Source organism: Hemicordylus capensis, chromosome 1 (assembly GCF_027244095.1).
Source record: "Hemicordylus capensis ecotype Gifberg chromosome 1, rHemCap1.1.pri, whole genome shotgun sequence".
Classification (NCBI taxonomy): Eukaryota; Metazoa; Chordata; class Lepidosauria; order Squamata; family Cordylidae; genus Hemicordylus; species Hemicordylus capensis.
This window is the reverse complement of record NC_069657.1, coordinates 113898372-113911687: the sequence shown is the minus strand read 5'-3', so window position 1 is coordinate 113911687 and position 13316 is coordinate 113898372. Positions and strand designations below refer to the sequence as shown.

Here is a 13316-nt window from a genome sequence, read left to right as displayed (position 1 = left end):
TGTACATGATGTCACACTCACAGGGTGTGGCCTGTTTTCCACATGTGTGCCTGGATGTGGTGAGAGTTAGTGATAGCTGGCTTAGCAGTCCATTTGGAAATGGTTTGCATTAGAGGCTTCCCTTCCCTCCCACTGAGAGTTAACCAAACACTCTGTGAGGGTTTGTAAAAACAGAGAAAAACAATTTATTAAGTTGCTGCAAACTAGTTGGTCTTAGACTTCAGCTTTTTGGTTGCACTTAGAGACGTTTAGTTGGTTACAAGAGTATTTCAAAACACCCAGATCTTTTTAAAGCTGCACGTAGGTAATCCAGTTACTCAGTTACAGGAAAACAGAAACTCAGGTATGCAAATCAACACACAAACAAAAGAAAATAACTTCTAGCACAAGTCTTACTAAAAATAGTTTCTCCTGCTCTACTTCCAAATTCACTTCCAAACAAACTTCCAAATTCACCAGCCTTGGCTTCCCTCCCCACTTGAATCTCACCAAAACCCTGGTGAGAAAAAGCCCCCTGCAATTCTGTCTCACAAGAATTTGCAGACTCACCAGACTCACCCTGAGAGAGACTCTATTGTTCCTCTCTCATCTGGGTCACACCCTTCTTCCTCCCAGAAGCCCCTCTGGAGACCTCTAGTCCCACTCACCTGGTTAATTGATTGGGTCATGACCTAGGGCTTCTAGTCTGTCAATCAAAGTCAGCTGGTTTTGTTTTCAGTTAACTCTATCAGTGCTGGCTGCCTGTCCACTACAGGAGTGATGAGTAAAGTGAGGTTACCAAGCCAAGGTCAGAGAGCTGAGAAGTCAGGTCTATATAGGAGTTAGGTGAAGCAGGTCCAGTAACAAGCCAAGGTCAGAAAGTCAAGACAGGAGGTCATGTCTACAGGGGAGCAAGATAATACACAAGGAGCAGGCTGAGAGCTTGGCAACAAAGTTGCTACAGCAAGGTTCTGTTTCAAGCAGAGTGCTTTTGAAAGGGAAGTGTGGAGTCTGGCCACACCCCCATATCTGTACCGCTGCAGGCTTAAAATGCCCATTCATTATTCTGTAATTGCTGGCTTTTGCAGAGTCAAAGCACTGGTGCTGGAACTGGTGTGACTTCATCCTCCTCTACTGAACAAGAAGAGGAGGAAGTGGGCAGTGGGGCATCCTCAGGCTGAAGGGGAGGTGCAGGAGATATAGGGTTCTCCAAGTCCTGGAGAACATCCACAGGCTGAAAAGGGGGTTCAAGGGAAGTAGGGTCCCATGGGACCTGGAGTGGGGGGACCTCACAGACTGCTTCCTCCTCTGCATCATTGGACTCTATCTCAGGGTCTGCCTCAGACAAAGAAGAGTTAGACCTATGGATCATGACAGAACATAAGTTCCAAGATAAGCTCTATTATCAGTACCAAGGTAAATTCTATAGTAAGATCTAATGTAAGTTCCAAGCTAAATTCAATGATCATTACCAAGGTAAGGTCTAAGGTAAATATCAAGGTATATTCTATGGTGAATTCTATGATACATTCCAGGGTAAGTTCTATGGTAAGGCATAAGGCAAGTCCCAAACTAAGTTCTATGATACGTTATGTGATCAGTACCAAGCTCCAAGGTAAGTAATAAGGTATGTTCTATGATAAGCTTTTCAGTACCAAGGTAACCTCTATGGTAAGGTCTAACATAAGTTTCATGAGTTCTATGAAAGTTATATTATTATTACCAAGGTAAGGTCTAAGATAAGTACCAAGATATGTTCTGTGATCAGTACCAGTGTAACATTTATGTTAAGTATTAAGGTAAGTTCTATGGTTATGTCTAATGTAAGTTCTATGATCAATATCAAGGTAAGTTCCAATGCAGGTTATATGATAACTTACCCCTGTTAACTTGGCAAAGAGGCACCTTTGAACGTGGTGATTCTCTTTATTTAGCAGCCCTATCCCTCCCCAGCACAGTACCTCCAGTGACTGGGTATCTGAAGAGCGAATCTGCTTTGCAGCCGATTCGAGGCATTTTAATTGGAGGGATTAGATGGACCATTCATATAGCCATCAGCACCTCCTTTGCATAGCCATCAGCACCTCCATCGCCTTGGAGAAAGCAGAAGCCCTAGAGGTTTTTTTCAAAAGCTGCTGGAAATGGGGATTTTTAAAAAAATCCTGGACATCTCTGGCTAAGCCAGAATTCACAGCCTTCCTTCAGAGAAAACCAAAGCACTGTCTGTCCTGGTCCCTGATAGCCCGCCGGGAGGTCAGGTTAAATCCAGGGAATATGTGGACTGGCACACTCCAATCAGGAGTGGATTTGCAAAAGCCCTGTCTGTAAAACCTCTTGGCTAGGTTGCCCCTCCGAACTAATTTGTTCTTTGACTATTGAAAGTAACAGAAGAGGCTCATACGTTGCACTACATTGACTGCTTGTTAGCTGTGATACCCACTGTGCTTCCAACACTCACTCCTCCTTTTCTTACTTCTGGGGTTTCCAGTATATCCACCCCTTTATTATTCTTAGCTTTCTTTTCATTGCTTCTACCATCATGGCACCTACCCACCTCCACCCTTTCAATCTATTTGCTGCCTCCCTCTCTTTTGCTTTTGTTCTCTCTGAAACTGTCACCCCACCACACAGAAAGCAGTGACACTCTGTGATATTTTCAGTCTCGCTCCTTTCCAGCTTCTTGTCCTTATTGAAGGGCAATAGACCAATGCAAAGACCTATGTGTAGTTATTGATGGGACAACAAGGACACAATCTGCTTTGGCAGGCAGGCAAGCCATTAGGTTCACAAGACAACTCTCTTTCTGGTGTTCTGTATATCATCACGCCAACTCTTCACACCATGTAGAAACCCCTTGGGTTGTTGCGGCTTCTTGCTCTAGCCAGCTCAGCAAGCCCCAGCTTTCATCTGCACTTGCACCGTAAGCCTTGCCTTGCCCAGCTGCCTGCAGTGCATTAGCTCATTGACCATGAACTTGGAACCCTTCTGGTGCCTACCACTACCACAGTTTTGTGTGGCAATCACTTCACTGAGGGAAGCACAGGACCAATTAACCCAACTCTTAAGTCACTGGCTGCCTGCTTATATTCAGCACTAGGTCAGGTGGGCATTTTTATGTAACAGGATTAAAATTAAATAGGTGGTGGCTTTAAAAAACAAAACACAAAAAAAACCACACACGCAAACCACTCATTTACAGTGGTTTTATTTTTTAGGCAATCCTCTCTCTCTCTCTCTCTCTCTCTCTCTCTCATTTCTTTAGAGACTGACAGCTGATAAAGAAGATCACTCTGCCTGCATTGTTCTGATTAAATAATAGTGGTTCTTATCCTTGAGGTCTACAGTGTGCTAAATTTAGAAGAAGGTTGCTACAACAGCTGCTAAAGAACTGGGAAAAGAGTAGTGTGTGCTATCTAATGCATACAAGATGGAACTGCAAGGGGAAAAAAGTCAGCTGAATAATGTTAGTAAGATAACATTCCACATCATAAGAAGTACATTTGCCTGTCTGGTGCATTTATAATTTTTATTAGTAGATATTGATGAAGATCATACTTAGCTGACTTGTCTACAGTGCATGCAAAAAATTCAGCACGAACATGACCCCATTGTTTAAATTGCACTGAGGAATTAATGTTAACATGTAATGAATTGCCAAAGGGGGGAAAGGTGCAATTGTAAAAGGGAATTTAGCTATCAAGCTCATATAAAGTTGATAAAATGATTCTGATAAATCCAGGAGAAAATCACTAACTGCAGTTGCCTACATGTACAGTTTTCTGTCTTTTATGCACTTTTAAGTTATAATGATTTTAAGTTATAATGTCTTTTAAGTTATAATGATTTATAACTTAAATCATTATTTTGAATAATTAATACAAGTATTATTGGTGGTTCTCTCACTACAAAAATGAAAAAAGCCCACCTGTGTTACATTTGTCTATATATTACATTCATATATGTTTAGTGCTCCAGTAACTGGTGTGTTTTCTTACCTTTAGTTCTCAAGTTGTTCATGTGTTCATCCCAAACTCATCACATTCTCAGCCTGTTGGGATCATCTGATCAAGGACAAGTAGATTGTTGCCTGTAAAACTCTACAACTAATCGGTCTGAAAAACTGAGTGACACTTAAAATGCATGCACTGCTTGGGAATATGTGGGTGGCTTTAGGGGCCTGATAGCATATCAGTGTTAGTCTGACAACCACCACCTCATAGGCCTGCATTAGCTATCATGGTTTTAGGGAGTATTGTAGTTTACAGGCTCTCTGGTCCATACCTTACTTACACAGTTAAGCTAAGCCTTATTGATTCCCTTGGAACAGTGCTGTGCAAAGGTAGTTAACACTACTCCTGTGTGAAATGCAATTTTGTCAGTGGAGCAGCTGTCTTTATGCTAGTGTTTGCAGATTTTCTTCAGTAAAGCTTGCTTCAGATTTATTGAAATCTGTTTCATGTACTTGTTGGAGATCCAGCTCCAGATGGCATTGATCTTTTGCACCAGTAACCCTAATGACCACTAGGGGCATTGGGAGTAGAGATAGGGTCACCTTCTCTTTCCTGTTCATCTCTGCCTCTATGACTCCTCTATTGATAGAATGTACTCAGGAACTTCCTGGGAGTGACTTCCTTTTCCTTCCCAGAATGCTTCTAACTCTCTCTTGGAGCACCATGCTTCTATAGGTTTCTCTTTGACCAACACATAGCCAAAAGTTAGAATAGGTCTTTTCCTATCATCATGTACTTCTGAATAAAGTAGATTAGTTTAACCTGACACAAATCTCCATGTTTATCATTTACAAGCTGTTGCCCCTGAGGCCCTGTTAACTAGGGATGTGCATAAAATACTTTGGGTACATCCCAGGGTATGGGGAGGGGTCCCCTTACGAGGAGGCAGGCAGGTCCTACCTGCCCCTCCTGCAATCCTCTGCTGCCCCATTGCAGCGCTGTACTCCGAAAAGTTCTACCATGACAGCAGCAGCCTGTGCTGCTCTCTCTTTTAAGGCACCCATCGCAGTGACGAAATGCTGCTCCCAGCATCCCTTGAGTGGCGTCGGCACGCAAATAGCACTGATGCATGCGCCGACGCCATGTGAGGGATGCCGGGAACAGCATCCTGTCGTTGTGGTGGGCACCTTAAGGGAGACAGCAGCACGGGCCGCTGCTTTCATGGTAGAACTTTACAGAGTACAGTGTCACGGGGCGGCAGAGGATTACAGGAGGGGCAGATAGGACCTGCCTGCCTCCTCTTAAGAGAATCCCTCGCCCTGCACCGAAACCATTCAAATGGAAATGTCTGCGGTGAACAAGGTCCGTATATAAATTTTCAAAGGCAGCAGAAGGTGAGGATGGCACCACACCAAGGGTTACAGTATGACAGAAAGAGGAACAGTGCAAGTATAATTTATGCCTCGGATAAGTCGCGATGCATTTCAAGGACTCATCTTTTTCAGGAGAAAACAAATATGAATAAAAATGAAAGACTTCTCTCCAACCAACAAATGTAAATTTTCAAAGGGAAAGCAGTTGTGCTTCTCTGTCTCTGTAACCTTTGGTCTAATCTGAGACCGTTTCTTACCAAGCACAGCCCAACCTAATTAAATCTTCATCATATTTGCTCGATTCCAGCTCGAAGTATTGGATTCCGGCTTTGTATTATCCCCCCTCCCTCTTTGCTTAGTATCCAGCCTATACGCAGCAGTTACCTAGCAACCTTACTGGGCATCCTTTTCCACTGCCCACTTTAATTAAGGGAGGGGCCACAGCTCCGTGGGTTGCTTTGCATGCAGAAGGTCCCAGGTTCAATCCCTGGCATCACCAGATAAGGCTGGGGAAGATCCCTACCTCAAATGGAGAGCTGGTGCCAATCAGTGTATCAATGGTCTGACTCAGAAGAAGCAACTTCCTGTCTTCCACCTGGAGTAGCCCCAGAAAGACAAACAGTAGTCATACATGTGCCAACCACATACACAGCTATACACACAGTTCTTAGGCTAAACCAGCAGCCATGTAGCCCTACTCAGAAAACTAGTGATTGTACACTCAGAGGTGACAGAACAGTGGGTGGGTGGAGGGAGGAACTCTGCCCCAGGCCTGATCAGCTTATCAGTGGTATTCCCAATTATATGCATGTATTGAGCTGCCTGTGCTTTATGCAGTATAGCATATGCTTTATGTAGTATAGGGCAGGAGACAACGGCTGGCTCAAAGCCACAGTAGTCATGACAGTAAAAGGAATAAAAAGATAAATATTCAAAAAGCATGGATGCTTGGATAAGGAAATGTTTTAGTCAGTGTTCAGCATTTGAGATTAGTGCATTTTGAGGTAAATGAACATTAACATTACCCTTTCTTCTGAGTGGAGATTGGCATAATGGAAGATAAATGAATTTCTTCTTATTCAGCGACCTTCATTCTTCACTTTCTCAGCTTCCCCTAACACAGACATGTTTCTATAGATCTTTCAGGTCTCCTTTTCAGTCAGAAAAGAATGAAAATTAGCCAAATGAATTTGCTGTACTCTAATTCCAAAGGATGACTCAATTATTTATCGGCTTTCTTTTTAAATTTCTATTTTAAAGCGTTTAGAAACAGTTTAAAGCAACAGCGAAATTACGGAAGGAAAGATGAAATAATTACAAATTTTACAAAGTTACAAAAATAAAACATGATTTTGTATATTGGTAGCTTATCTTAGATTACTCCCAAAATATAAAAGGGAAATACAAACATTCAACAGTGAATGTTTACAAACATTTATCTGTAAAATAAACAGCTATACTACACTACTACAGATGTTAGAAGACTGATAAAATGCAGGTCTAGCAGTTGTATAATACCACTGGTACAATATTCTGAAAAAGTAGTATTTTAAATTTACACAATTTAAGTATACTGACTTTTTAACATAAATAATGTTATTCTTCATCAGAAATAGATTTGTTTCAACCGCCTTCCCATTATTCCAGCTTTACCTTTCCCTAATTCAAAATTAACCGAAATCAGATATATTTTAGATTGTAATGATTTCGCTTCTATTGTTTGTCTTACAAAAATTTCAAAGGAAAAAATATTTTTGCCTGAAACAGTCATCAACTAATCTTGCTGCCAGTTTCACAGCAATTTTTAAAAGGAAACGCTGAGGCCTGAACACTGATATAACTTAATATGCTAATTGCATCTATTACTTCTTGTCTTGTTATCAGGCTATCCAGACTTTTACTTTCTGTATCAATGATATGTGGAATATTGAAGTTTGGGGTTGGGGGAGTAATAGTATTTCTATCTGGATCTTCTCCTTTGCACAAAGGCTACAGTCCTGCTTAGGAGTGACCCCAATGAACACAGTAAGACTTCTGAGAAAACATACATAGGACTGTGTTGTGATTTTTAAAAAATTTTTTGTCGCTGGTGGAAAAGCAGGAAACAAATGTCTTCTGAGACCTTGTGTGCTACACTTATGTCTTTTTAACACTTCGTTTGTTCTACAGGTGATTTCATAATGTCTAACATGCATATCCACATGGGGCTTCAAAGAAGAAATTAGCCAGATCTCTCACTCCCAATCCTGCATGCAAGCATGTGTGGATATACATAGATATATATGGAGAGAGTGCTTATGTTGCAAAGGGGGCCCCCCGTTATCCCATTGTCCAGCGTCCAACATTACCTATATTGGCCAGGATGGGGCGGAGGGAGGTTTCTAGGCCCAGGCCCCCAAATTACCTAGGTGCATCTCTGGTTATCAAACTATGTGCAGCTGTCTCTGCATCAGACAACATGACACATGCCTTTCTGAGGATCTCAGCTAGTGATACCATCAGATCAGACTGTCACAGTAGCAGAAGAGCAATTTCAGAAGGTGGGCCAAGATCCTCAGCAATGTTTAGAGATCCACTCTTAGTAGTATTCCAATTACATTATCTGAGTCAGACTGCCATTATCTGAGTCAGACCATTGGTCCATCTAGCTCAAGATTGTCTGCACAGACTGGCAGTAGCTTCTCCAGAGTTGCAGGCAGGAATCTCTCTCAGCCCTCAAAATACAAGTACATTTTAAGACTATTTGGTGTAGTTATAAGTTAATATCTCATAATAACAGTAGCAACATTGTCAACTCAGGTAAAAAAGGATCCCACCCACCCCTTTTTTAAACTGAGGGATTTGTGCTTTGTCATACATATCTAGTCCATATGCCTGTATAATAGTTTATTATAGGAGTGTGTAGATCCAGTCAGTTGATGAGAAACATAAGTGCTCCTGAGGAATAATCACATGTGGTCCACGAACCAGGGAAGCCTCCTTAAATGACATTCTACATCAAATTCCTACCAACACTGATTTCCAGATTTACTATCAAGTCAAGCAGTATTCACGGTAAATCTTGAGTTTGGTTCAGAGTTTCCCCCAATTCCTTGAAAGCTCACTGAAACTTCAGAGGCCTATAGGCACCAACATACACATATGATGTCACTGGCAAATGCTATCACTTGGGGTAGGGGAGGGCAAGCAGATTCCAAAAAGGTAGGCTTGAGGTTTAGCTGGTTATGCTGTTGAATTCAGAACCTAATGCAAGATTTCATTATTTAAGAACAGGACAAGGCCCCTTCCCCCACCTCCCCTAGACTGCACTACAGCAACAAAATCATAATGCTTCCCATTCCACAGGCTTGCAGGTAGTCCCATTGCGCTGACTTTTACCTGCATCATTCTGAGGATTTTGCTCCTGAGGATTTTGCAGAGGAGCTGTCCTCAGATTCCCGTGACCTGTCCAAGCTCAAAATAGGAGTTAAAGTATTACAGCAGACAAATCTGTATAAAAGCAGGTATTCTATAAACTGACCTGTATTCCTGCTGACTGACCTATAGTTTCTGCAGGATATAATCCATCAAATGTCTTTTTAACAAATCAGAACAATTTGAATGGCCTACTATAATCAGCTTCGTGGACCTCACTGACTGCCATTATAAATACAGTCCCTCTGTCTAACATTCATGTTGACGACCTCATCTTTGATTACTACTTGGAAAGGACTTTGTAACTTGCTTCTAATTAGTGTTCACATCCTTATTTGTTTGTTTTTGCAAGTTACAGATGAGTGCATCTTGCTGTTTCTCTAGGTCAGGCCTGCTCAACTTAGGCCCCCCAGCTGTTTTTGGACTACAACTCCCATAATCCCCAGCCATAACAGCCAATAGCCAGGGATTATGGGAGTTGTAGGCCAACATCTGCAGGAGGACCAAAGTTGAGCAGGCCTGCTCTAGGTCAATCCTGCAGCCTCATCTGAATTCTGAGATGACAGTTCCATGCTTCCAGGCTTCCAAAATCATATTTGTGCTAATTAGTTTGTCATGATGTTTAGTGTTGGCCTGTGATATGTGTTTACTGAGTCCGAAGCCTTGATTGTGTTGTTTCTGCTGTGAGCTCCCCTGGAAGCATAATTCAGTTGCTGGTCTTTGGGGGTGGGTAGGTCATGATCAGTGTCATAAAATGCTGTAGGCATAATTTATGGCAATGGTTGCTTTTTTCTGATTTTTATTGACATGTTTGTGAGGTAAGAGTATATGAAGAGTATATTGCCAAGACATTTAGGACTGACAAAAGGAAGTACTTTCTTCACACAATGCATAATTAACCTATGGAATTCTTTACCAAAGATGTGGCGACAGCCAACAGCCTGGATGACTTTAAGAGGGGTTTAGATAAATTCATGGAGGACAGGGCTATCAATGGCTACTATTCTGGTGGCTATAGGCTACCTCCAGCCTCAGAGGCAAGATGCCTCCAAATACCAGTTGCAGAGGAGTAATAGCAGGAGAGAAGGCATGCCCTTAGCTCTTGCCTGTGGGCTTCCCCGAAGCATCTGGTGAGCCACTGTGTGAAGCAGGATGCTGAACTAGATACACCTTAGGCCTGATTCAGCAAGGCTGTTCTTATGAAGCCTTCAGCATGAATTCCTTGACATTTGGAGCAGCTCACTCTCTCAATTACGTTTCATTTGTCATACGCTAGGAAGGCACTCCTTTGCTTCGGAGGAAGGTGCCGCCTTGCCGAGGGGAGAAGGCCGAAATCAGGTCGAACTGGCCGGAGAGCGGCACATAGAAAGCCAGCAGGGGGAGCGGGAACCTCCGCGCGCCCCATCCCCGCCGCCTCCAGCAACTCCCCGGAAGGGAAGGTTAACTTTTTTTTTTTTTTTTAAAGTCTAAAACGTTTGCATTCAGGGGGTGTTTGGTCTGGGGTCAGAATGAAGAGGGGGTGGTTCGGTTTGACCCCAAACCATCAAACCAAACCGGCTTGACGTTGAACTGGCTCGACGACAGGCCAGTTTGCACATCCCTATAGGATAGCTGGTTGCACACCTCATTTTATTTTGTCCTTTGTTCTTATGGTTGATGTCCGTTTAGAACAGAAATAAACTTATGTCTAAAATTGGATTAGTCTTTGCCCCTCCAAGTAAAACTATGAGGTTGTTCACCTGCCCTTCCAGTCAGGTGGGGAGGGGAGGGGGGAAGGCAGGAGAGCACCTACCTTCCCCCCAGATGATCTCTGGTCCTCTTCTGGCTGCGCAGCTCATGCCCCCACATGAGCAGCTCCCCTAGGAGCCATGTGGCCATCTGGAAGCCAGGAAAATGCAGCCTGGCTTCCAGAGATCTTTAAATGCACCACACAAGGATCGCGGTGTATTGAGGGATTATCCCTCAGCCGGGTGCTCTAGGTGCCCAGCTCTGTGTCTACTCAGGCAGTATGTAGCCCAAGCAGATACACGGCTGGGGGGCTGGGCTACCCAGAACCAGAGTTCCTGGTACTCCAGATGATACGAGCTGCCAGGGGTAACCCAGGCAGCTCATGTCATGTGGATAGGTTGATTGACTCTCCCTCATAGACATTTCCCTATGGCAAGCCACCAGGGCCAAAGGTAATTCAACACCCTCCCCAACCAACAGAGGGCTACACACACTCAGGGTTACAAAAACAGGTCCTTATTTTGCTTATAACGAATTCATCTATTGAAATGAAATGAAAAGTTTTGTGTTTAGGGCGATATAAACATATGCCAAACAAACAAACAAACAAACAAACAAACAAACAAACAATGGTCATGTATATGTAGCATGCAGAGTTGACAGCCCTTCACATAGGAACAACGGAAGCTGCCATATATTGAGTCAAACCATTGTCCCATCTAGCTCAGTATCATCTCCACAGACTGGCAGCGGCTTCTCCAAGATTGCAGGCAGGAATCTCTCTCAGCCCGATCTTGGAGATGCCAGGGAGGAAACTTGGAACTTTCTGCTTTTCCCAGAGCGGCTTCATCCCCTGAGGGGAATATCTTACAGTGCTCACAAAAGTAGTTTCCCATTCATATGCAACCATATGCAGCTTGGCTGGTGGCCACATAGGGATGGGCCTTCTCAGTTGCTGCCCCAAGATTGTGGCATACGCTCCCTACTGAAATATGATCCTCCCCATTTCTGGCAATTTTTAAAACAGCATTTGAAAACTCACCTCTTCGACCAAGCTTCTCCGGCTTTTTAAATTTTTAGGTTTTAATCTGTTTTAATTTTTTAATTTTTTAAAATTGTTTTTAAATTTTATATATGTTTTCACTTGTATGTTATTGTTAACTGGCCAGAGATGAAAGTTTGGGGCAGTATATAAATTTGATAAATAAATAAATAAAACCAGGGCAGACCCTGCTTAACAAAGGGAACAACTCTCCTGTTTTCCCCCATTAGGAGGGGATGGGGTGGGGGGTGGGGGAGAAATCCTTTACAGAGGGATTTCCCCCTATTAATGTTTCTCCCCATTAAATTCAGGTACATTTACAATTTAAATTAATAAAATGTCAAGTGTGAATTTGGCTCAAACAATTTCAGTTCAATGGGGTTTGAAGAAAAGAAGTTCATGGTGGATTGTACTTGATTATAACTCTTTATTTGGTAGTAGGAAAATGGTTTATTTAGTATAGGTCACAAATTAGCCAATTTCCTTGTACTCAATGCAAACATTTATGGAATAAATTAAATTTTGTTTCCTTGAGCTTATTACAGACTAGCATTAATCTTGCATAAGCAAGAAAATAAGTGCCTCTCAGCGGTTTACACTGTGGCATAATATTCAACCGCAAGTGAGAAAAGAGTGGAAGGAGAGCAAGGAAACAGAAACTAGGATCTATATCTATATCTATATATCTATGGGAGGAAGCCTACTCCATTGCAGCAACTTTCAGAAGCAAGTTCCAAATTGCATTTGAGTCTAAACTCTGGATCTTCCAGGCACTAAACTCTCACCCTTTAATAACAAATGTCTGCCACCACTGGGCAAAAGAGTGTGAAGTGCCCACTGGGATAGGAATCAATCACTATTTTACAGGACAGCAAAAAACATGCACTTGTGATTAGTCAATTAGAGCTGGCAAGGCATGAATGATGTTATGCAATCCATGCTAGAGAACAGTTCGCTATTAACCAACTGATTCGCTTGTCCAATGAGAAATTCCAGGGAGCTTGAAAAGCCATCTGACCAGAGTGCACAAACTTGCTCCCTCGATGTAACACACTCACTGTGTTGGGCAACCACACAACAGAAATGACTGCTTTGGAGCACTGACTGGCTCCAAAATTAAGTTTGCGGATTTAAAAAAATGCAAGCGGAAATGTCAAGCATATCAACATAAGTGCAGATCATCACAAAGTCTAGAAAGACACAACAAAAAACAAACATTCTTTATGTTTTTTAAGATTCAGATAATAAATGTGATGGGTTTTTCAGAACTGGAACAGAAAGATGCCATTTCTTTATTGCACAAATGATAAGAATAGCAAACTCTGGAAAAGGACGGAATGTTAACTTTAAATTGGGGGACAGAGTCAGATTTCTTGGTGCTGGAACCTTCATGTAGCTTAAGGCCAGCTTTCTTTAAAGAGAGGTTTCAAGATTTTATTTATTTATTTATTTTATTATCAGATTTGTATACCGCCCCAAACTTTTGTCTCCGGGCAGTTTCCTTGGTATAATTCAGTAAACATAGGAATAATTGTAAGCATTGCTCTGTAATCTAATTTTTTATATTGTCTTTCAAGGCACATGGTATTTTTCACAACTGCCAAATCTTTCAGCTGTACTCTGAAGTGCTAGCATAAACCACAATGTTAAAATCCTAATGTTTCAGCTGGCAGAAAAGTTGATTTTGTCCAGTGGATTTTTTTTAAAGCATGGTGGCTGATATCTTGATGAATGAATCGTGTGCATTAGTGGGATTTGCAGGGATGCACTGGGAGCTTTTGTGCAACTCTCCCAGTCTTCTTGGGTGTGGGCTGTTGTACCAGAGAGCTA

The 13316-nt window shown here is 42.2% G+C and overlaps 1 long non-coding RNA gene across 3 annotated transcripts in view; it reads right to left on the bottom strand.

Annotated features, from left to right (window-relative positions):
- The window catches only part of LOC128341206 (uncharacterized), a 39379-nt gene extending 28525 nt beyond the window's left edge, over positions 1-10854 (bottom strand). Inside the window, exons 1-5 of one of the 3 annotated variants that reach the window (XR_008314260.1) lie at positions 8681-10854; positions 6328-6453; positions 5826-5897; positions 3975-4040; positions 66-1340 (exon numbers count right to left, since the gene is read on the bottom strand). This is a non-coding gene — a long non-coding RNA (uncharacterized LOC128341206). Of the gene's footprint in view, positions 1-65; positions 1341-3974; positions 4041-5825; positions 5898-6327; positions 6454-8680 lie in introns of those variants that run through there. The other 2 variants (XR_008314261.1, XR_008314259.1) reach the window with 2 other exon arrangements.
- Between the last annotated feature and the right edge of the window lie 2462 nt (positions 10855-13316).